We start from the raw sequence: 23,725 nt of genomic DNA on the forward strand, positions 1-23,725 counted from the left end.
AAAAAAAAAAAAAAAAAGGGAGAGACCCCCATGTATGGAGGTGGGGGTGGGGTGTAGTCACCATTCCTGAGGAGCAGCCTGCTAGCAGGAAACTGGTGGTCAGACGCCTGGCAGGACTGAATGAGCCGCATGGCAGTGTGAATGCTTTCTGACAGAGTGAAGTTCTCTGTGTGTTCTGAATCACGGGGCACAGAACAAGAGCAAAGTGGATCCTAGCCTAAGACATGGGCGTGGTAGGGTGGAGGCAAGAAGGCCTGGCTGGGCCAACAGTCAGCTATGAAAGGAACCTGAAACCAGCTTTGTCGGTCCTTCAAGCCTGTAGTGGGTGCTGGAGTGTGGGGGTGGTGGGGCTGGTGAGTGCTCCGACCACAGACCTCAGCCAGAGAGAAATGAGGCCCAAAATAGGCTGGAGCCTCTGGGCGTCAGTCAGTGGGGATTCACCCCTACCAGCAAGTCACAGCTCAAGCATTCTGTTTACCAAAGGCTTCTGCACACAGAGTAACGAGGGAAGGCCTGGGTTCTGTATAAAGGGGGGTGGGGAGGACCTCAAAGGGCGTATTTCAAGGTGTGGGAATCGTGTCTGAAATCTGCGCCAGAGCAGGCAGCTCAGGACCAGCCTGGCAGAGGAGAAGGGAAAGGATGCTATGGAGCTGCCTCTAAATGGTCTTATCACACTGGGGACACTTCTAGCCTGGCAGGTAACAAAGCAGGGGTCACACCTGCAGGAGTGCCGCCTCGGAGGGCATCTGAGATCCCGTGAGTGTGCAGACTCCATGCTCTTGCTAGAGCTTTGTGGTGGGAGGCACCACAGTCTGGGGATCATTGTCCCCAGGGCCACACCCAGCCACATTGCTCTTCTCTCTGCAGTGATGGGGCTGAGGGTAAGGCAGAGAGAAAGGAGGCTTTCCTGGGGTGCACTGGGTCCTTTTCTGCCTTCTTCCTAGAGCCCTGCAGCCACGGACTCCTTCCTGCCTTCTCTGTAGATCTATGGAGGGGATGGAGTCAATGTCACTGAAGCCCAGCCATAGTGAAGCATCTGGCAGGCACAAGTCCCCAATGGCCAGGCACTTTGTAAGTGGGTGCCCCTCACCCTGCCTTACAAAGGACATGGAAAGATGAAGAGGTGACAGGAAGGAGGGTGGACAGCTTGTCAATGGCAGAGCGTGGGTTCAAGAAGTTACACTCTCTACAGCACACTAGTCTGCAGGCAGGGTAATAAGACTATGAGGATAGCAAGGGAAAACATACATCACAGACACTTTAGCTACCCATCTTCCAGCACGTCGCTCACACGCCAGCCCTGCGCAACACAGGTGCCATGTCCACCCCCGATTTAGAAAGACAGAAATGGAGACTCGTGCGCTAAGCTATTTGCTCTGGGCAAGATGGGCCCAAGGTTCAAACCTGGCTCACTATGACTCTAGTACTCAACACTGTGCCACAAGACCCCTTATTTCTTTGCCCATCAGTGTACATTATGCTCTGGGCTGGACACTGGGCCCTTAAAGAGGTAACTAGTTGACCCACCTGAACTTCCCAGTGCAGGTGCTAGGAAAGGAAGTACACATGCCTACAGTCACAGCGCCCACTGCCACAGCTAATGTTCCACCCCTGCTTTAGAAGGTATTATTTGATTAATTGGCAAAAGTGGTTCCTGTGCACAGTCATTTTGTCCAGCTCCTTTTCTTTCCTAGTATGTACAAGGAAGATCACTGGAAATCAGGAACAAATGACAAAATCAGTCACATGAATCTTGGTTAACAGGCCAGATATCACCCTGTGTCTTACATGCTAGGTTTCCTCAGCTTAGAGTCAATGACATCAGAAGAGGGAAAGCCTGAGACCAGCTCCTAGGAGCTACTGGGAGAAACCAAGCTGCACTCTTCCTGTTTGGTGCTGGGCCAGTCTCTGTGCACAGGAAACCACCCTCAGCAGCAGGGCCAGGGCACTGCCTGGCCAGCCCTAGCTCATGGTGCTCCTCTGAACTCGCTGGAACTAAGTGTGAATTTTGGGTCACATCCCAGATCTACTGAGTCATAGCATCTGGGGTAGGCCCATCAAACTGTGTGCTCATGGCTCTCAGTGAAGTCTGAACCATTTGAGGAACACTAATCTTAAGCTCACTAAAGTCCTAAGCACAAAGCCACTGTGTGTGTCAGCTACACATCTCAACCTTGGCACGAACTCTGGGCATTAAAAGTATTCCTCTACTTGGGTATGGTGGCACACTCCTATAATCCCAGCACTAAGAAGGCTGAAGCAGAAAGCATACATTGTAAACCAACCAGGGTCACACAACATGTTCCAAAGCAACGTGAGCTACACAGGGCCCTGTCTCACGGGACAGCAACAATAAAAACAAGTGGCTATTCTACAGAAAGATAAACCAGGGAGTCACGAGTTGCCCCACATTACCTTGATGGAAACATCTTCCAGAATGTGGATTTTGGCTCTCCAGGGGCACAGATCTAAACTCTGGCTTGGTCACTACTGTCTGTATTATTTCACCTCCCACACCTCACTGAGCTAAGCCACCTCAGCAGGTACAATGGGAAACGATGGGGAGACCCTTTCCTGAAAGAGCCCATTCTACGGATGCAGTGAGCGCATCCATGTGGAAGGCCTCCCAGCAGGCCAGACCCACAGAGCACGGCACGGAATGCAGCCTTTATGGAAGAACAGAGATGCTCAGACGCTGTATCCCGGAGATCCCAGCACTGGAGCTCGGGGACCTCCCATAGGACAGCCCGCCAGACTAAGCTAGTGCCACGTAGGAAAAGCACTACCAGGTGGCTGGTACCTCAGCTGTTAAGAAGCAGCAAATGAGAAGCTGGCTGGGGGGCTGGGAAGAGAAGACATTGTTAGCTAGGGAGAGTAAGCATAGCAACAATAAACACAGCTGCCTGGGTTTATGGGGCTCCCCAAAGAGAGCTACACTAAAGCCAGTGTGCTCAACATGACTGAGTCACCGTTAGATCAGTAGGGCTGGCCAGCGAGCACATGCTCGCTGTGTGTGCTTGTGGCTCTGTGCAGAAAGCCTAACAAGAAGGGATGGGAACTGCAAAATACTAGACATTTAAAGAGACAACCTTGTCATCTTCTACTCAATTGGTTAATTATCCACAACAGTTTGCTCCTTGGGGTCCAGGAGCCAAGGCATCTCTGGCAAAAGCAGATAATCTAGAAGCTTCGGTGCAGGTCCTGTGACAATCACTCATGTGCAGACCTGGCTACCATGTGACCACTCTCACTCCAGGGAAGCCTACATTCTCAGGCTTTTTCTAGAAACCCTCATTTGTCTGCCCATCTCCCTCTGACGTCCCAGAAAGGTTAACAAGGTCAGTAGGCGCTGACTGTTCTTCATGACAAGGATTTTAGCAGTACCAGTAGGAGGGCTGTAGTGGCTCCCCCACCCCACCCATTACACTGTCCCCTGGAGGTCCTGCCTGTTCCAGATCAGGCTCCAGAAATGGCTATATTGTTTTCAAGTTTACATGGAATGGGGATGACTTTAATCAGATTTGGAAGTTTTCTGTGAGACTGTGATTGTGAGGAAATAAAACTCTAAGAGAGTCTTTACTTCCACTGGACCTCAGTTTCCCTGCAGGGATGGGCCAAGGCTCACACAAGGACAGAGGCTGGATTCCCGAGGTAAGCATTCCTGAACAATACTGTTCTGAGATCAAACGAAAGCCAGTCAATGGAGAGTCTCGGCAAACTGCCTTGTCACCAACCTCTGGCACGCAGATGACTCGCCACCAGCATGTGTTGACTAAATAACAAACATGCTTGATATCTGGGTGGTGTCCCACTCAAGAAAACCTGCTGCTTTGATTGTCCCCAGACAAGTGGATGGAGAAGTCAGGAATGAATTGGGTTGCATGTGAGCTGCTTCACACCAAGTGTGCAGCCCATTCTGGTGGCTAGATACACGTGTCTGGTCAGTTCTTATTAGACACTGCACCCTAGTTCTCTGAGGTGCCTGGATACCCTCAGTGGCACTGGACAAAGCTCCGCCATGGAGCCCCCTGCAGACCGTCTTCAGACTGTTCACTGGAGCCAGAAAACATACAGCTCTCTCTCTGTTGGACTCAGGGCAGCAAGTCACAGGACTGACATAGGCCTCCAGAAGGGGAGGGAGCAGCTGGCCTGTGTCAGCTGTTTTATTAGGTCTGGGTGGACGGAGGCTGCAGCATTCCACCAGCTTCCTGAAGCTTGGACACTCCTCTGAGCCTGCCTAAGCCCGGCTGGCCAGGAGAGGAGGGGCTATGCCTTCTCATCCCCAATCCCACTGAAGCCTCAGCTCCTAAAACTGCCACACTTTCGTTCACCTGCCAAGTCTTCAGTGTTAAAAAAAATGTGTCATGCTCTAGTAAGAAACAAAGGGTTTAAAAGAAGGAAAGAACAAAAGAAAGCAAGAAAGGAAGGAAGGAGGGAGGGAGGGAGGGAGGGAGGGAGGGAAGGAAGGAAGGAAGGGTAGCCAAACAAATACTTTGGAGAAACAAAGAGAGGTAAGTGCCAGGGGTGGTATCACACATCTTTAGGCCCAGCACCTGGGGGACAGAGGCAGGTAGATCTCTGAGTTCGAGGCCAGCCTGGTCTACAGGGTGAGTTCCAGGACAGCCAGGGCTATACAGAGAAACCCTGTCTTGAAAACAACAACAACAACAACAACAACAAAACAAATAAAACCCACAAAAACAGATCTGCTAATGGAACAGTTGCACACTTTCAGCTAAGAGATGCATCCCAATTTCAAAGATCTCAAAAAAGAAAAGGTGCCTTGGAGGTGAAGAAATGTAACCTGTTGTCAGGCCAATGTGCTCCTCCAGGCCATGCAGGCTCAATCTCAGCTCCACTGCTTCAGGGCCAAGGACCCCACTTAGCCAAGCCCCAGTCTGCTTATCAGTAAAATGGACCTAATCTACGTCCCTCTTTCTGGTTCAGAGTCAGAAGGAAAGGGTGGCTGGAGCTCACAGAATCACTGCAGAGTTGCCTGCCTTGTTGCTTTGCTCAGAGCCAAGGCTGCACAGGATGGTGGGAGAGCATCGTGGAAGAGCCCTGGTTACATCATGGGCTTGGAAACACAGAAAGAGAAGAGGGCAGTACTTACTTGGATGGAAGAATGACCTCACTTCTCCCATTAGGCTGCACCTCCTACAGGCTCCAGTAGCACCATAAGCTGGTGAGCAGTCAAGGTCTAAGCTATAACAAAACAAGCGCGCGAACCATCTCTGGAACGCACATCCTGATGCTCTAACGAGGCACAGGAACACTGCCCCGCTTCCACTGGGGGGAGGAGGGGAGGAAAGAGTTTATCTGGTTGATACCTCGGCATTACAGTCCATCATTAAATGATGTCCTAGTAGGAACCCAAGGCAGAGAACTGGAGGCAGGAACTGAAACAGAGGCCATGCCAGAATGCCGCTTCCTATGGTTCTCTCTGCCTTTGTTAAAAAGTGCCAGTCCCGCTTCCATTTCTTATGTTCAGGTGGTACTGTGAGGAAGACGACTCTGACCAAGAGCAGAGAGGCAGGCCCCGCCTGAGACGCACCACGTGACTACATTTACTCCGGGCACCTGCAGGGCCAGGAGGAGCCTAACGCTGCAGTGCTGGGGAGTACACTTGGAATGACTGTCAAGACGCCTCAGGAACAACACAGGTGCTGGATGAGCAGTCCACATAGGGAAGCCCCAAAACTGCTGCACAAATTCCCTTCCAAACATCCGTTTACCCTAAATCACACATGTCCCATGTGGGGAGACTCTTAGGGACCATCCATTAAAATCATAGCTGGAAGAGAGAAATTTCAGTAATTTGTTTTAAGGTAGAGTTTGGAGTTCAAGACCTACCAAAAGCTGCTTTGTTAACAAGGCTTTGAGACACCCCAAAGGTGACATCCTATATTAAGCCCACAAGATAGAGATAGGGAGAAAACCAAAATAAACCCTAAGATACTGGAGTGTTCTCACTACCAGCTATGACAAAACACACATTCTCACAGAAGATACAGTCTCTTCAACATGCCTCTCAGTGAACAGCTGCAGACACACAAAGAAGCAGGAAAATGAGACTCATGGTTATTAAAAAAAAAAGACCCTCTCCTGTCCCACCCCTGCCCCAAGTCAATAAACCCACACGCTGGACTTGGAAATAGCTATTATATCCAAGAGTTTCAGAAATGAAGGCCAGAACCCAGACACTCTCAGAAGAAATCTAGTAATCACACAGCGACTGCAGCAGCAGGTGCCCCTGCCGGCTTCTAGGGACTCCTGAACACAGGTGTGGTGTCAGACAAACACCACAGTTGGCAAGGTTAGAGCACTGCTGGGCAGAGAGGCCCTTACGAACTGGCGGGGTAGTGGCTGACCACACTCTCCCATGTAAGGAGCAGAAGCTTTGCTTGCCTGGTCCAGACAAGGCAAGAGATCTTTTGTGATGTGGAGAAAATGTGGTTTCATTCCCCCAAGGGGAGATGCGGGTGTGCAAGGCTGGAGCATCATGCCCCCCCTCACAGAGCTCAGCGCTGTCCCTACAGGTGTGACAGGCCAGAGCATCCTGAACTGCTGGGCCCTGAGGCTACCTGGACTGCCCTCTTCTGGAGACCAGCTGACTCCTGCTCTGACCCTCAGCGTGGGCTTGACCTCGACTTTCTCCACATCTGATTCGGAAAACACTGTTTACTCTCCCATCTCCTTCCAGCAGCTGCTGTGATCTCTGGTTCTGATCTGGTTTTTGTTTGTTTGTTTTCTCTCAAATTCCTGTAAAATTATCCTCTAGGATTTTTAAACTTTTGATTCTTTGTGAATTTCATATAATGCACCCCCCAGTCCCTCTCATCTCTCCGACCTCTCATGTCTCGACCCTTCACCCTGGCATCCTCCCCCCAAAATCACACACACACAACCACCACCACCTCTCCGACCTCTCATGTCTCGACCCTTCACCCTGGCATCCTCCCCCCAAAATCACACACACACAACCACCACCAACAACAAAAACAACAGCAACAAATAATGCATAGAAAACATCTCATCGTGGAAGCTGTGGTGTGTCACTGTATATCCCTCTGTCCACACATCTTCACTTGCAAATGTTCACTGCAGTGAGTCATTGGTCTGGTTCGAGTTCTCTGGCATCTGTGACAGCATCAATATTGGATCCTTACTGGACACCTCCTATTTATCCTGTCGTTGCCCTGTGTCATGGAGATCCTGCAGCTTTGGATCAGCAGGACCAGCCCTTTCATGCACTCCACCTCTTTGCAGACGATATAGATTTTGTGGTGGGCCAATTCAGAGCCCTGGATCTGGATGGGCCTGGGTTGTGGCTGGGCTGGTCAGCCCACCAGTTCTCCCCTTATCTGTGCCACCAAGGCTAGCTCTCCAGTGCTGCTCTGGCTAAGCCACCCAATGCTGCCATCAGGCAGGGTCAGCACTGCTGCTCTTATGCCCCTGGGGCTGACTCACCCACAGTCACGCCTCCAGAGCCAGTTACACTGTGCTGCCCAGTCAAGGTGTGGGGTCCACCCTCCCGAGTGCTGCACCTCCAACTCAGGCTAGCTCACAGTGGCAGAGTACTGAGCAGCAGGGCCAGCTCTGCCTGCTCACATGCTTCAGCCAGCTCCCTGCCCCACCATCAAGGCACAGGGCCTGCTCTCCCACACTATATCCAACAAGAGGGCAGGGCCAGCCCTCCACTCCCAGGACCCAGAGCCCAGCTCTTTCCACTAGCATCCTCATGGCAGACCAATGATTGACCAAATCTCCTATGCTTTTAGCCTCAGGGCTGGCTCATCTGTGCCCCCTCCTCCAACCAGAGTCTGCTGTAGGGTCCAGGCAAAGTGCAGGGTTCACTTTTCCAAGCACTGCAGCTAGTGAAGGGCAGGGCCAGCTCTCCCCAGCTCATGACCCTGTGGGCAGCTTTCCCAACTGCCAGAAGTGGAGGGGGGTGGGGGTAAGGGAGCACCAGCTCCATGCCAGCAGATGAGTGGTGGGGCCAGCTGCACTGTGCTGCCTGGATGAGGTACATGGCCTGCAGGTAAGAGATGGGGCCAGCTCTTCACAGTGCCACATTCAGTGAGGGGCGGGGCCAGTTATGCACAGCCCTTGGACATCCACATGGTCCCGGCTGCCCCGACCAGGGACACCCCCATGGTCTCTAGTGATAATGTGAGCCATGCACATAGACACTGACCACTGCCTCTGCATAGTCGTGCACTCAGACGTGGTCCTCAGAGGCAGCTTGGGCTGGACATCACCGTGGCCCCAGATGGAGGAGCTGGTCATTCACAGCAGGCTCTTCCTGTCTACCCTGAGTCTCCAGGTCCACCTCTCTCCATAACGCTCAAGCTGCTCCACTTCTTTCTCTCTCCCGTCTGACCACCACATATGTGCACACTGTGGTGGCTTCTGTTGCAGGATGGCCACATGGCTGGTGGGTCCCTGGGTGACATCTTCTGTTAGTGCTTTGTGGCATAGCAACAGTGGGTATCTATGTCCTGCCTGTGATGTGCACTAAGGGGGAGGCCTGTGGGTGGCACGGTGGTCCATAGGTCTCTGTCCGACTTCCTCCTCCTCCCCTGCACTGTCTGGATTTGATTTGATTTTTATGAATCCTAGGCATAAGGCAGCTTTGGCCACCAAGCCAGGCATCAAGCTAGGATGAACAAAGGACCGCCACCTGCTCTGGCCCTGACTGACGTAAGAGCAACACCACCACCAAGGGGTCTCTCTGCCACTGACAGGGGTTTATCCTCTAGTTTTTGTTTGCTTGTTTTAAATCTAACTGGTTGTGGTAGTGTACACCCTCAACACCATTACCAGGGAAGCAGAGGCAGGAAGATCTCTGTGAGTTTGAGGCCAACCTGGGCTACTCAAGAGTTTCTAGTGGCTTGAGCTAAACAGCCAGAATCTGCCTCTTAAATAAATTCAAGTGAAATAGAATGAATAGTACAATACTTCACAAAGGTTTCCCTTGAAATGAATAGACTGATACAGAAAGGAAAGATCAGCACAGTGGAACCAGAGAAAAGATCTAAACTGCACAGGGAGGAGGCATACACAGACAGAGTCTCGTGACCGCAGTGTGCAGATAGGGCTGAGAGAGGAGGGGAAATGCTGCATGAGAACGTTTAAGAGTTAAAGCCGCTCCTAAATGTAGGGAGAGAGAAAAGCAGTCACTGGCCCAAGAGCCTCAGTGACCACCACAAGGAGCCAGTGCAAAGGAGATCACTTAATCACATCACAGTCAAACTCCAAGAAGCCAGAGAAGAGAAAAACTTCAAAAAACACAGAGGAGGAAATGAGGCTGTAGCCAAATGTAGCCTCTGCCTGCAGTCTCAACACTCGGGCTGAGGCAAAGGGGTCTTCAGATCCAAGCCAGCCTGGACTACACAGGGAGACCCTGTCTGAAACAACAAACAAGGCTGGAGGGGTGGCTCGGCAGAGCACTTGCCTAGCATGCAAAAAGCATGGGTTTCATCCCGAGCACCATGTGAACCAGGTAGAGCAATGCGCGCCTGTGAATTCCAGCACTCAGGAGGTAGGAGATGGGAAAATGGGAAGTTCAAGGTCATCCTGGGCTACACGGATAGTTCAGTCATTTTAGAATACAAGAGACCCTGTATCAAAACCAAAAGCAGAAGAGGAGACATCTGTCTACCAGGTACTGACTGCCCAGTTACGGAGGCAGCAGTAATATTACAGCCAGCATTCACAGGTTGTACGGAGCCAGAATGTCATAAACTAATGTGTTATACAGCTCATTTAATATTTTAAAAATGTTTTTCTTTTATGTGCACGAGTGTTTTGCCTCTATGTGTGTCTGTGTTCCACTGTGTGCCTGACACCCAGGGAGACCAGAAGAAAGTGCTGGATCCCTGGCTCTTACATTACAGGTGGTTGTGGGCATCATGTGGGTATTGAGAATCATACCCAGCTCTTCTAGAGGGGCAGCTAGCACTCTAACAGCTGAGCCATCTCTTCAGCCCCTTATCTATTTCCATAATAGCTCTCTGAGGTCGATCCTCATGCTACCCCCATTTTTTGGACAAGGTAAAGCAAGGTTCAGAGGTTCAGAGCAGGAAAAGTAGAAATAGACTCTGAAGCTTGAGTTCCCAAGCAGGGCACCTGACTGTCTTGGGCCATCGAAAGGCAAGGGTTGTGCGAAGGTGGGTGGGACAAGGCCACTCTGGTGGGTTTGACATTGTTGGAGCTTGGGATTATGCAAACAGCAGTGCCACGGTAACCCACCGGTTATATTATGCATGAGCTACACCGGTCTCCAGAGGACGTGGTAGTCCTGGAGACTCCTTTCGCCATCAAGTAAGCCCTATGGCCTACCACCTGTCTTTCTCACCAAATGGCTCAAGCACAGCCTCCAGCTTCAGATGCCCAGCCCGTGGCTCCAGCAGCAGATTCCTCAACACTGGCCTTTTACTGAGACACCACCAGCCATGCACTGCTAAAAGCCTGTTACTACATCCTTGGGACTTAATCCCACCTCTCTAATAGAGCCTCATCTTTCTCTCCTCAACCAAAACATTCTCTCAGCTCCACTGAAAGAACACAGCATGGCTGGGCATGGTGGTGTGTGTCTGTAATTCCACCACTAAGGAGGAGGGTTTTGAGTTTGAGGCCAGCCAATGTAATAGTATCCAGACTCAAACAAAAGAGCACCATGTAGGGGCTGGTGAGATGGCTCAGTGGGTAAGAGCACCCCACTGCTCTTCCAAAGGTGCAGAGTTCAAATCCCAGCAACCACATGGTGGCTNACAACCATCCTTAACGAGATCTGACTCCCTCTTCTGGGGCCTCTGAGGACAACTACAGTGTACTTACATATAATAAATAAATAAATTTAAAAAAAAAAAAAAAAAAGAGCACCATGTAACTGTTCCTGCCCCAGTATCTTCTCCAGTTACTTCTGTGGTCTAACAAATGACATCAAAACTTAGTAGTCTCTAACTATTCCATTAAGCTGTGAGCCAGGAATTCAGATGTGCCACAGTGGAACGGTCTCTCTCTCTCTCCTTCAGAGCCAGGACCCTGACAGGGGGACTGTATGGTTGAGAGTAAAGTACAGGTGAGGTAATTCGGTAGGTAGAGGCTAGAATCATCTGGAGGCGACGTTCCATACATGCCAGTGGAGGCAGTATTATCTACCATGTGCTATGAACCCTGAATTTCTCAGGCTCTGGCTTGCTCAAGGCTCTGTGAGATGGTGTCTCAGAGGACAGAGCAGATGTCACCTGACCTTTAACTAACCACCTGTTCTCTGGCCTTGGACATCAGGTTCCTTCATTTCATGCTACTGGTGTTACCAGTATAAATTGGTACCACACACAGACTTGTAAGGATGGAGAACGGATACTACCTCTCAGTGGGAGGAGTGTCAGAATCTCCTGGTAATCTGGGGGATGGTGGGACTATCTTTGAAGAAGCAAGTATAGCATCTTTACCTATTCCACCTAGCCCTGACTATCTGATAGCCCGCCTCTACCTGATTGCCTATTGAGTCTGAGCCATCCTATGGGACTGGGCTTAGAGACTCCATCCGGCAGCATCTGCATAAATACATCCTAGAAGTGAGAGGAAGATAAGCGAGAGGGGGCAGCCTCTCAATGTGCTGTGACCGCGCTGCAGAATATGGTAACTCACCTGCCAAATATGTGGTGTTCCGCCACAGGACCTGGGCCAGGTCCTAGGCAGAAAGCAGGGCAGGTGTTTTTCACCCCCTGGTAGAAATTTCACCCCTGGTAGAAAAAGACTTCCTGCCCAGCCCAGATCAGTTCTCTGGCTAATGGTATCCCTTAAGGTCTGTAGTGTCTTCTAGGAACAGAAGAAATTGACAGAAAGGGGAAGGGGCTAGGTAGGCCGAGGAGAAGCAGAAAAAATAATTTGTTTCCTGAACAAAAGGTGGCAGTCTTGGGAGAGGGAGCCACAGTGGGTCTATCTCCTTAGAGACCAGGAACATGTCCCATGTTACCTTGCTGTAAGAGAGGGCCACTAAAGTTTCCTCCTAGTTTGTACCGAAATGTTACCACCACCACTAACACTTTTCAAAGAAGAGTCATCACTAATATCAAGCAGTGGGTGGGCCTGTGCATGGGACTTGGGGTCTCCCCCTCTCTGCACCCCTGCAGGATGCCAGTGGCCTTCCACTGCCAGCTCAACAGACCTGATGCATCTGAAGGATGTGGCCTAAGCACCAAGGTCACCTGTCCTTCTCTACGCAGAGCCACCAGTCTTAGCCCTCCACTCTCTCGACCATTCATAGCTGACAGCTCCTGGGGACTCTACCTTGTGTTCCCTGAACAGTCGTCGCCCAAGTCACAGCTGAAAACTGAGCTGAGAACTGAGGCAGGGTCACATAGCAGGGGCTTGGGATTCCAGTCCAGCCCACCTGTCTACCCAGCACACAGTCCTTGACCCTGTAACCAGACCTTCCCATGTGACCTTGGTGAACCTGGCAGTGTTGTTATGCTGTAGGGAAGGAAGCTCATGACAGGTGACTCAGGGAGTGGCAAACAGTCTTCCTCTAGTTTGGTCCCCAACCCAGCCACGGTACTTTCACTGTCCTATTCTGCCGCCACATGCTAGCCTTCTGCAGGGATGAAGTGATTTGGAAAGAAGAGTATGAGAAGGGTGCTGAGTGCTTAGTAGGGCAACCCACAGAAAGAGTGTGTTGGGCTCCCTGGCCTCCCAAGCAGCCGCTTGCAGCTGCTCAAGCCCATTACCCGAGTCCAGTAGAAGCACTTTGCCTACACAGGGCACCCCAGTAACGTCAGCCATCAGGGAGTGGAGCAGGATGGTGATCCAGGAGCAGAGCTGGCCAGCCTTCCTGTGCCAAAGAAGGAGGGGGCCCCGCCCAGGCCGCCAAAGCAGGCAGGAGGGGCTGGGCCAGCTGGGGCTGGAGCTAGTGTGACATCACCAGGCGGCCCGCCCCTGTCTGGAGCTGAGGGGAGGCCCAGAGCTTTTCTGGGGCCTGGGGGATCCTCTTGCACTGGTGGGCGGAGAGAAGTGCCTGCAGCCAACCAGGGTCAGGCTGCGCTCACAGTTTCCTCTGGCGGCATGTAAAGGCTCCACAAAGGACCTGGGGAGTTCAACTGAGGCTGCTGCTGTCGGCCTGGGGATGGACCCCAAGCCTTGAGTAGTGCTGTTGGACCCAGGACCTGCAAGAAGCATGCACTAAGGCGGCTGCGGACCACACTGTGAGGGAGAGCAGGTTGGGAGCAGCCCCAGTGACACCAGAGCCAGCCTCATCCCTAGGAGCTCCTGAGAGCATAGACTGCTGCCGGCTGAGGCCATTGAGACAGGGCTGCTCGGCGGCTGCCGGTCCAGCCTGAGACTCGGGACCTCTCCTGGAGGCCACGGCCAGCCTGTGCTGCTGATGGCACCGGGAGGCATGTGAAGCACTGCTCCAGAGCCAAGCAGGAGAGAAGAGGTAAGAGGCCACTTCTCAACTCCAACAGCCAGGGCAAGAGGGGCTTGAGACGGGCAACCCTCCAGCTTCCGTGTACAGCTGGACCCCACAAGGGTCAAACCTTGCTTTTGCTCAGAGCCAAATCAAGCATCTGACCAGGCAGAGGACTGTGAATATTTGGGCAGGGTGGTGTAGAGGCACAAGCACACTGGGCTGGCATGTTGAGGACTTCATCGGTGAGCCCTGCTCACCTCTCTCAGACAAAGAGCCTCTGGGGTGAGCTGGTGCAGCCGCTGGACACAGGCTCATAGCGGGTGTGTGCGTGTACGTAGGTGCGTATTTGAAAGGGCAGCGGGCTGAGAGCCGCAGGGCAGTGTAGGACTGGGCAAGCTGTGTTCAAGCTTGGGACTCCTGCACACCCAGCCAGCTAGAGAATATGCTAGGGCAGAAGCAGCTGTAATGCGGACCTGAGGCAGTGGGGCCTCCGTTCAGAAAGTGCCCTGGGCCGGGCAGCCAGCATGCCAGGAGCAGAGGCGTCCTGTGCGGGACAGAACATGTCACCCACAAGTTTCTGTCGGTAGGACTGGGGCAAAGTGCTGCCCTGACTTCCCTGTGCGCCCGAGGATACTGTATATGGACCCCAGGTCTCCAGCCAGCAGGATGTGGCTGAGAAACTGGAGGACATGCTTTCTGAGCAGCCTAGTGAGGGGACACAGCAGGCGCCACATACGGAGTCAGTCCCTTGAAAGCAAGCACTTCGGCATGCGATAATATTTCCAAACAGAAATTCTCTGCTGATCCCTCCCCTCTCCCTGTGACATCTGTGTCACAGGTCAGCTATTGCCTCCGCTGTGGGATTAGGAGAGTTCCCGGAGGCCAGTGTTGTTACTCAGAAAAAGATCCCTTTGAGGAAGACTGAGAACACAAGTTCCAAAGCTAGCTCAGTGCTCTCCACATGGGTTCTTCTGAGTACATGCCTAGTATGGCAGGCAGCGATTACGAGCTGGCTCCTCGGCTGAGCTCTGTTAAGTGGCAGATCACAGCTTTTCTAAACCTCAGTTTCCCGATGTGTGAAAAAGAGGGCTGATAGCCCAGCCCAGCAACAGCAGAGCAGACACCTGCTGCAACCCCACAACACACAACTAACTACCTCCATCTCCCAAATGAGGAAGCCTATCATGTGACTTCAGGGCCACTTCAAGTCACACATCACTGCTCTCCAGGGGTGGCACATGAGACCTTAGTTCAGAGTCTCTAAAAACCTGGCTACCAGTTATTAGAGCCCAACCATCTGAATGCCTAGAGGGGAACAGGTACCCCAGTTCTTTCCTTGGCCTGGATACATTCTCTAAAGCAGGGGTTCTTAACCTGTGGGTTGCACCCACATCAGATATCCTATATATCAGATATTTGCATTATAATTCATAACAATAGCAAAATTACAGTTAAGAAGTAGCAATGAAATAGCTTTATGGTTGGGGGGTCAGTCACCACAACATAAGGAACTGTATTAAAGAGTATTAAAATAACTTTATTTTATATTTTATTTATCATATATATTATTCATATATTTATATTTTAAATATAAAATAATAAAAGGGTATTAAAATGTATTAAAGATGCTTTGCATCTCAGACTGGGCTTGGGCCACCTGTAGCATTTTTACATCCAACTATTTACACTATTAAAAAACACAACTAGACCAACACTTCTAACACCACTCTCCCAGGCAGGATGCTATCCTGCATCACCCTTGGGTGATACTGATCTGCCTACTGGCATCCCTGTCAGAGCCACAAGGATAGGAAAATGGAGCTTCCTTGGTCCCACAAGAGGACCACCGGCTGCACCTGTCTTCAAATTACAGAGGGACAAGCAGAGAACAGACTCCAGCAAGCCTGGTCATGGTGACCACTGCCACATACCACCAGTGTACCTGAGCCCAGGGACAGAGTTCCTGAGTCCCTGGAGGCTTTGGAAAGTGGCTGTGAAGTGCATGCTTCTGCAAAGGTTCTGACTAACTTTGTGAATCTGGCTAAGACATACAGATTACCGCTGGGCAAGGGGAACACAGCGGAAAGAGATAGGTGGAGAGCGTGTATGAGTCTAGAGACTCTTGCCCAGCATGGCTGTGGGCCACTGGGCTTAGTGAGCAAGCACTCTATCTTACTCCACCCTTACTCCCACCCTAGAAAAGGGGTTCCTGTTTCAGATAAAGAATAAAGAAAGTTAACTTGCCTAAGCTAACAGCTATGTGATCCATGGCATTTGAACCTAGCACCGTCGTTCCAAAGCCCACTCCCGCTTCTATTGTACTCCACTACTCCACATGGTATCCTGACCTCTCTGTCCTGATGCCGCCCTATGGCCGTCCCTGGCTGTCAAGTCTGCTTTTGCTGACCTTAATCCCTCCGAGAACAGTGTGCTTCCCTGGCGTCCCTGCTGCCTTCTCTGCGGGGCCCGTATCTGCAGCGTGGGGAGCAGAGCTGCACGGCCCACACTGTCCTGGCCCTGCATGTGGAGGGCAGAGCCTGGGGTTCATCCACCTGACAGGATAGGCGTGCTGGCAGGCATTCCCATCACTGCCAGGGGGAATCCTGTGAGGCTGTGTGGGAATTCAGCATCTACCCTGGGCCACACCTAACAGCCCCTGAGGTAGCACAAACATCTGAAACAAACACAGCAGACAGCCGGGAAGGGAGCCTTTAGCCTCTCACTGAAGCACAGCCTACTTTATCTGGAAGGTTCTCATCTTAGGTGCACACCATAGAACAGTTGTGCAGAACCTAAGTGCACAACAGAGACAGGCAGACTGTAAACAATCCCACAAACACCCAGCAGATGGCGTGAGTCATAAGAGGTGGCCCTGGGAGCTGATACAGAAGTGGAAACTGAGACTCAGGAACACAGTATCTCTCATGGCCTCTCCATCAGTGGCCCACAAAGGAGGAACCCCAGCTTTAAGCTATCCCTTCAGCCCAGCTCACAGTCTTCTACAGCCATGCAGTAGACATCTCTGTAAAGAACTGGTGGATGAGAAGTGAATCTTTCTTATAAACTTATGGAAAACACCAAAGAGGTTACTTAAGCTCGGGCAGCTTGGAGTTTATGGTGACAGACAGTACACATAAGAATCCTTATTTGGGGGAAGTTTCTGTGGCCAAGCTGTATCCTGCTCCTAACAGGAGCAGGGGGTAGGGGTAGGGTGAGGGTGTTACAGCATCCGGTTCCATGTATACATTGCAGTGAGACACATTCAGATCACAGGAATACTAAGATGCTGGGTGTGGAGCCAGGCCTCTGACAATTGAGCCATTGTACAGGTCCATTCCCTGGTGAAACCAGCCTGTCTTGAGGCCAGCAGCCCTAGAGACTTGGCCTCTGTCACTCGGTTCCCAAACAGGCAGATGGAGACCACCAAAGAAATGCCCAGAAGGAAGTCTTATCTTCATCTCCCAAAGATTCCCAGTTTCCAGAAGGCCTAAGCCTGCCAGGGGGTGGATCCTACTCCAGTCTCTGCCATGGAAGGTTGGACTGCTGAATAACTCTCCAGCATCCACCCTAGACAGCAGAGGAGATCTGCAGGGTGGATGAGTCCATGAGCAATGAGACAAACTTCAGGCACTTCCCCTCCCCCTAGATCCACCACTGCTAGTCCCCATCCTGGTTGGGTCCTGGGGTGGGCCCCTTAGCTGTCCTGACTTAGGAATGCCCACTGCTGAGGCCCCTGGAGCACAGGGTCCTCGCTTCTTTTTCCCTGCTCTGTCTCTTACGAGTAGCCAGGAGAATAAGGGGAACAAATGTAGTCCTTGGCATCTAGTTGCCGAGGTGCTGCACTAGCAGATGGCCATTCTGAGGTGACTCTAAGAAGCTCACACCCTGGGATGGCCAGCCAGTACAGTCTGAGCTCTGGATGCTGGGTGGACATAACTGTTCTTGCAAGCTGGCATAGAGAGGAGACTTCTTCACAGAGAGGTGGCCTTAAGAGTTCACCTTAGAAAGGAAGACAGATGCATACCAGGTAGAATTGTGGGAAAAGGCTCTCCAGGCAGAAAGCATGTGAAGGTAAGATGCATGTAAGGATGCTGTGCATGTAAGGATGGGTAAGATGCATGTAAGGATGCTGACTTAGTGCCATGTGAATGCCATGTAGTCCTGGTAGTGCATATGGAGTGAATTATAGAGTAGTGTATTGGCCTAGCACACCAAATGACCTGGGTTTAATTGCCTAACACCCACTAAAATAGGCACTGGCACACAGGGCCTGACATCTCAGCAGGAGGGTCAGGAGTCTCAGGGGCACACCATACCAGCCTTGGCCAGTCCCTGGTCTACTTGGACTACAAAAGACTCTGTCTCATACCCACCCAGATGCAGTGGGTAAGGAAGCCAGCTCAGAGCCCAACCCTACCATCTGGCAGCCCTGGTCCTGGCCCTTGTCTTTGTCCCTTGGCTCCATCTGTTCATCTCTGAAATGGGGATGAATGTGTAGGAGGCACCTCTGTTGGCTGAGGTGACCTTTTGTGTCAGCTATTCAACTGGGCTCAGGAGAGACGCTCCGGGCAATGCCCAGGTTTTCCAGGAAGCTGCCTGGGGCAGTGGTGTGTAGCCAGCGGCAGACACCTCCCACCCTGGCCCCCAATCCAGGGCTCCAGTGCACACTAGGCACCACAGGAAATGCAGCAGCCAACTCAGAAGCTGGACTCTCAAATGGCTTCTCCAGATACTCCCTGACTCTCTTCTGCTCTCCATGACTCCTGGCACAGAGGGTTCCGTGTGAGGACTTTGGGGGAATCTCAAAATGGTTCCCTAATAATGCAGCAAGAAGAAGTAACAGCAGTATCCTCATCCCCCTGGCATGGGCACCCAGCTCCCCAGCCTAACCACATCCCCTATGATCTCACGGTGTGACCACAGTCCGCCTCCACACATTCAGCCTTCCCTGGAAGCCAACGGCTCACCCGTGGCATGTGCACGAGAGCCCGGGACTTCAGGCTTGCCCCACCCCATCTCCATCACTCCTGCAAGTACAGTTGGAAGATTCGAACCTACTCTCTCTGCTTCTCTGGTCTGTGCCTCTGCCCAAGTCACCCACAACAGGGCTGACCCCAGAATGAAGCCAGACTGGTAGAAGGGAAGGTTAAGTCAGCGGGGGATGGATGGAAGGCTGCATGGAGAGGGACTTATGTAAAGTCTGACAATTGCTAAGCTGAGAAGTGAGGAGGAGCTGGCTGCAACTCGCTGGGGCCCTCATGGTCTCTCATGAGGGATGACTCACAGGATCCTGGGTTGAGAAGGGTGGCAGTTGGAGACTGGTTACTCCCACCCTGGCCTCCAGGCTTGGGGTGAATCACGGAGGACAAATGATACACAGTTCCTTTTCCAAGCTGCCCAAGGTGAGTCTACCACTGTTTGTCTGCGATGCCCATTCTGGGGTCGCTCCACTCACAGGATGAAGAAGCTCTTTCTAACATCCAACAAGACTCACCCTTGTACTGACTTGAAAGTCAGGTCTGCTCAACAGTAAGAAGCAACTGCATCCTGGCCATTAGACAAACAAACAAACAGGAGTCTTTATTCATAGTGGTGGAGAGGTGACCTTGGAGTGAGGGCATGGGGCTGGCACTGATCATCAAACATGGTTCTGATGTTTACTCCAGGAGACCTAACACCTTGGAGTCTGGCTTTCCTCGCTGCTCAGCTCAGGTGTGAGCTGCATCCTACATCAGGCGTCAATACTGTGTTTCCTGAGTGCTAGTAATACTAATCGGAGAGTGCCCAGTACCTGGAGCCATCTATGCTCAGAGCTGTGAAAGCCAACAAGACAGAGTGTAGGGGTACACACATATGCCACAAAGCAGACAGCCAGTGCTCACACTCCTGCTGCCACATTCCCACCTGATGGTTCTGTTCAGAAACTTACTCTGCAGCAGGTTCCTTCCCCATCCTGGGTCAGCGGCGGCTTGGAAACCACTCTGCAGGTATGCTGGGTCTTCCTGCAGCTTTTACAGTAATAACCATTTGCTGCTGCTTAAGTTTTTGCTGGGCTCTCTGGTGTCCTGATCTTGGACTTGCCATCTCCATTCATGCTCTGACTCTTCAGACTCACTCAAGCACAGAAGCTGGAGGGGAGGGCCAGCCAAACACACATGGGCCTTGTGGCCTTGGCAAAGGTCACTTCTTAGATCTCCAGCACGGCTGGGATGCCTCAAGTTTGTGCTCGCAGCTGGCAGGGAAGTGCTAGCTGGGGTGGAGAACAGTACTCTTCCAGAAGAGTACAACCTGCACTGACCAGGAGAGCCCCCAACAGCCAATTCTGCAGACCCCAAGAGCACCCCTAGCCTCCTCCTGCCTAGAGGATCAGAAGGCTTGTCTTAGAGTTTCCTGTCACACTGCTTTCACAGCAGACCTACTTTGGTGTTTCTGTGTACAGGCTGCCTGCTTCTGCTACTTCGCAGTTTCATGACTTAAGCCAACAAGTGATGGTCTTCAGTCTCAACAGTAACCCCCCCACACACACACACACCCCACACCCACACCTTTAGTCTTCAATGCACCTTTGTGGTAACTAGATAGATGTAATGGGCTGGGGAGACACATGGCTCAGCAGGCAGAGTGCCTGGCTAGTTCTCAATCCTCAGCACTGCATAAATGGGGGTGATAAGAACACAAGCCTCAGACCCAGCACTGGGGAACTGGAGGCAGGGCTCATCCTCAGCTTCACAGGGAAGAGCTGGCCTGAGACACATGCGACCCTATTTAAGGAAAAAGGCAAGAATACTAGAAATACATAAGCCCACAAAGACCGTGAGCGTGCGAGCTCACCACCAAAGTCCCTCAGCATCTCAGCAGTCACACAGACTAACTGCCCTGCAGGTAGTGGCCGCAGAGGATGCAGGTGTGGGCCGCCAGCACCTGGCTACATGGCTGTCCTGAAGCCATGGGCCTTTCCCAATGGGCTACTGGGAAGATTTAGTGACATGGTACAGACAAACTGCTTGCTTCCTAGAACTGGCTGGCTGCAGCTTTTTGTATTATTTGAACCTTTCTCATTTAGTCCCAATCTTTGATAAGAACTCAGAAGCATATCCCAGGCCAGCAGCCTCTGCCACTGGGCAGGAGTCAGCTCTGTATCACCAAAATGATGCTTCATCCCACGAAGTAGCCCAATGCTCAGGCTACAGTGCTGTGATGGCCGGAGGGGTGCAGACGCGCAGTGTGTGGCCCCATCACACAGGCCAAATGGGGACACTCAGACAGCCCACAGGAGGCTGGGTGAGACCCAAGCCCAGGGAGTCCTCCCCATGTGCAAAGGCTGTCCTGCCACGTGCTTACTGCAGCCTTGCTGTTAGAGAGAGGGAAGCCCGGCACAATGGAAACTCCTCACCACACAATGTGGAAAAGCGATTCCGATCGGTGTTTTTATTTTAATTTCTAAGCCAAGGAAAACAGTTGGGTTTGCTTTTCTTTGTTGGTCATGGGGAGAAAGCAAGGAGGGGCACTTTGCCTAGAGTTGAGCTAGTCTCCAGCCTAAAACGGCTGGAATGCTGGGGGGTTACTTCTCCTGGGATGCAATTAGCTGAATAAATATCAAGAGAGCAAAAGTAAACAGACTCATTACTGCCCATTCAGAACTGCCAAACTAGCAGAAGATGGTTTAGACTCCTTAGGGAAAACATAGCCTCCTTGCTATGGAGGCTGAGGGACGCATCAGACCATGGCCCTGGTTGAGCCCCTTGATGGTCTAGCTTGGACTTTACCTGCTGCATGTCCCCAGACAGCACACCCTGTCTGCCTGCATGCCAGGTGTCTCCCTTCACTGGTCACTAACACTGCTGACTTACTAGAGTGAGGATGTCAGCCTCCACAGGGGACTCGGTTCCTTGAATTCCTTTTTGTAAGGGACCGGACTCCAAATTACCCCACCAAGCTTAGGCCCATGCTGATGTAACCGGAAGCCCAGAGACTGCCAGGACACTTGGTGACCTGCATCTTTCTGGGCTTTCACATCCTCACCTTTAAGTCGGGTACAACACAAATCCTAGACTCTGAGCCTCGGAGGGGTCAGAACGTGTGTGAGCATCACATGTCAAGTTTGGTTTGCTTTTTAGTCTAATGATGACAAACTATGTTCTTCCAGGAAAAGGGGTTCAGTGACCATGTCCCCAGCCCAGGGTCAGAACTTGGTCTGAGCAGCTTTGTGACTGGACCTAGGTTCTCTATGAAGTGGGCCATTAGTGGCCTTTCCTCCAAGAGGACAATGGCGTCCTACCTACTGCCGTCACCTCTGCTCCTCGGTGCTTTGCTGCGCTTGCTATCACGTGGCTATCATAACACTCTCTCCTCGTGTTTCTTTACCCAATGTGCAATGGAGGCTGAGCCACCCCATTCCACAAAGGAGGTGCTCAGACTTCAGGATCTCAAGTCCAAAGGCAAGAGCAGTGAGGACCACAGTTGAAAGGGTCAGAACCCACCATAAACAGCACAGCATACCCTCCAGGTGTGGATGCCCAGAAATGTTTAGAAATCAAGTTTTCTCTCTGGTGCCAAGTTGCCTCCATGGCATTCTGACAGTTTCTTGGCCACAGCACAGAGGTGTTTGTCACCAAGTAGGCAGGTGAGCTGCCCACAGAAGGTGTGGCAGGAGGGCCAACCCTAGCCTGGAGCCCGCTTCTCCCCATTCTTCTACAATGGGGGCGTGACCATCAGCTCCCAAGGAACCAAAGCTTTGGAAACCAGGCAAATATTGTTAAACCATCCTGTTTCCACTGAAGCCCCACCTCTCCACAGATCTCTCCATGAAATACCTTCCCTGCCTGGCCCAGTAGGCCTTCTTTGACTGTTAGAACCAAACATGGGCTCTGGACTTCCATAGAAAACAGCCCAGTGGAGCCCATGAAGAACAGGGTCTGATCCACAGCTACCTATTGGCTGGTCCGTGGTGCACCTGCAACCAGGGAGTCCCAGAAGAAGCTTCCTTGGGCTCCTGTGCCACAGCCGTGTTCAGCAGATATGAATGTTAAGTGCACACGTGATGATGCTGGTGGCTTCCAACTGCTAATGGCCATCAGCACAGGGCTGAATTCAGGGCTGAATTCCAGTTGTGCCACCTTTTTGTGATCTTGAGAGTTGAAAACTGAGTCCCAGTCTCCTGCTCTGTGATACGGGATTAAGACTATCTAGGTCTGATGAGATGGGCCAGCGGGTAAGAGTTCTTGCACCAAGCCTGATGAGCTGAGGTTGATGGCTGAGACAGACATGATAGGAGAGAACAGACTCCTGCAGTTGTCTTCTGACCTCTGCAAGTGTGTATGGCACTTGTGCTCCTACATATGCACATACAACATATACATATGTTGTAAAAGTTAAGAAGCAGAGCAGCTGCCATCAAGAACACTATAAGAACACAGAGAAGAAGCCCCCAGTCAGGCAGTCAGGCATGTGGTGACACCCAATGGATGTTACCAGTGAATCTGACCTGTGACCTCAATTGCACAGGCTGATCACCTCGGTCCCACACGGGCTCCTTGCTTGCTAGTTCTGTCTCCACAGCTCTCTCCACTGCACTGCAGCTGCTGCTGTCTTTTCACACATGCATCCCCCACCCATCACCACCACATATTGACCAAGTGTCTCTATTTTGGGTCAGGCAGTAGACATTACAAATGGTTCAGGGACCAAAACTGACTCCCCAGAGGCACTGACATTTGGGGTTAGAGACAGCACAAACCTGGTGACAAGGACTCTGAGGGGAAGTAGGGGTCACAATCTTAGGTTAATTTTGGAGATGGGAGAGAGCATGTCACTGAGAAGGTGATCTTTGAGCAAAGACACGAAAGAGAAAGGAAGTGAGCAACAAAGAAACAGGGGAGAGGTGGATAGAGTGGAGTCCTTAGCACCTGAGAGCCTAAGGGACAGCAGCTTCCCGAGTGGCTGCGGGAAGTGACTAAGCAGGAAGGGACCAGAGATGAAATCTAGGAGGGAACTGAAGCTAGGGCAGAGAGGGCCCCAAGAGTCCTAGCCTTTCACTTTAAGAAGCTGCTGGAGGGCCGGGTGTGATGGCACACACCTTTAATCCCAGCACTTGGGAGACAAAAGCAGGCAGATTTCTGAGTTCGAGGCCAGCCTGGTCTACAAAGTCAGTTCCAGGACAGCCAGGGCTATACAGAGAAACCCTGTCTCAAAACAAACAAACAAACAAACAAACAAACAAACAGAAGAAGAAGAAGAAGAAGAAGAAGAAGAAGAAGAAGAAGAAGAAGAAGAAGAAGAAGAAGAAGAGGAGGAGGAGGAGGAGGA

General features: G+C 51.6%; 2 protein-coding genes and 1 non-coding gene across 8 annotated transcripts in view; 1 reads left to right on the forward strand and 2 right to left on the reverse strand.

The window, feature by feature from the left end:
* The window catches only part of Ralgps1 (Ral GEF with PH domain and SH3 binding motif 1), a 215,184-nt gene that overhangs the window by 70,246 nt on the left and 121,213 nt on the right, over nt 1-23,725 (reverse strand). The window lies entirely within an intron of this gene.
* Nucleotides 8,610-8,752, reverse strand: LOC115063716. Its single transcript, XR_003843597.1, has one exon. It is a non-coding gene; the product is annotated as a small nucleolar RNA SNORA48 (small nucleolar RNA).
* Angptl2 (angiopoietin like 2) overlaps nt 12,951-23,725 on the forward strand; it is a 32,147-nt gene continuing 21,372 nt past the window's right edge. Inside the window, exon 1 of the mRNA XM_021195036.1 lies at nt 12,951-13,447. The gene's annotated coding sequence lies outside the window, so the exon portion shown is untranslated. The remainder of the gene's footprint in view (nt 13,448-23,725) is intronic.

This window comes from Mus pahari, chromosome 3 (assembly GCF_900095145.1).
Source record: "Mus pahari chromosome 3, PAHARI_EIJ_v1.1, whole genome shotgun sequence".
NCBI lineage: Eukaryota > Metazoa > Chordata > Mammalia > Rodentia > Muridae > Mus > Mus pahari.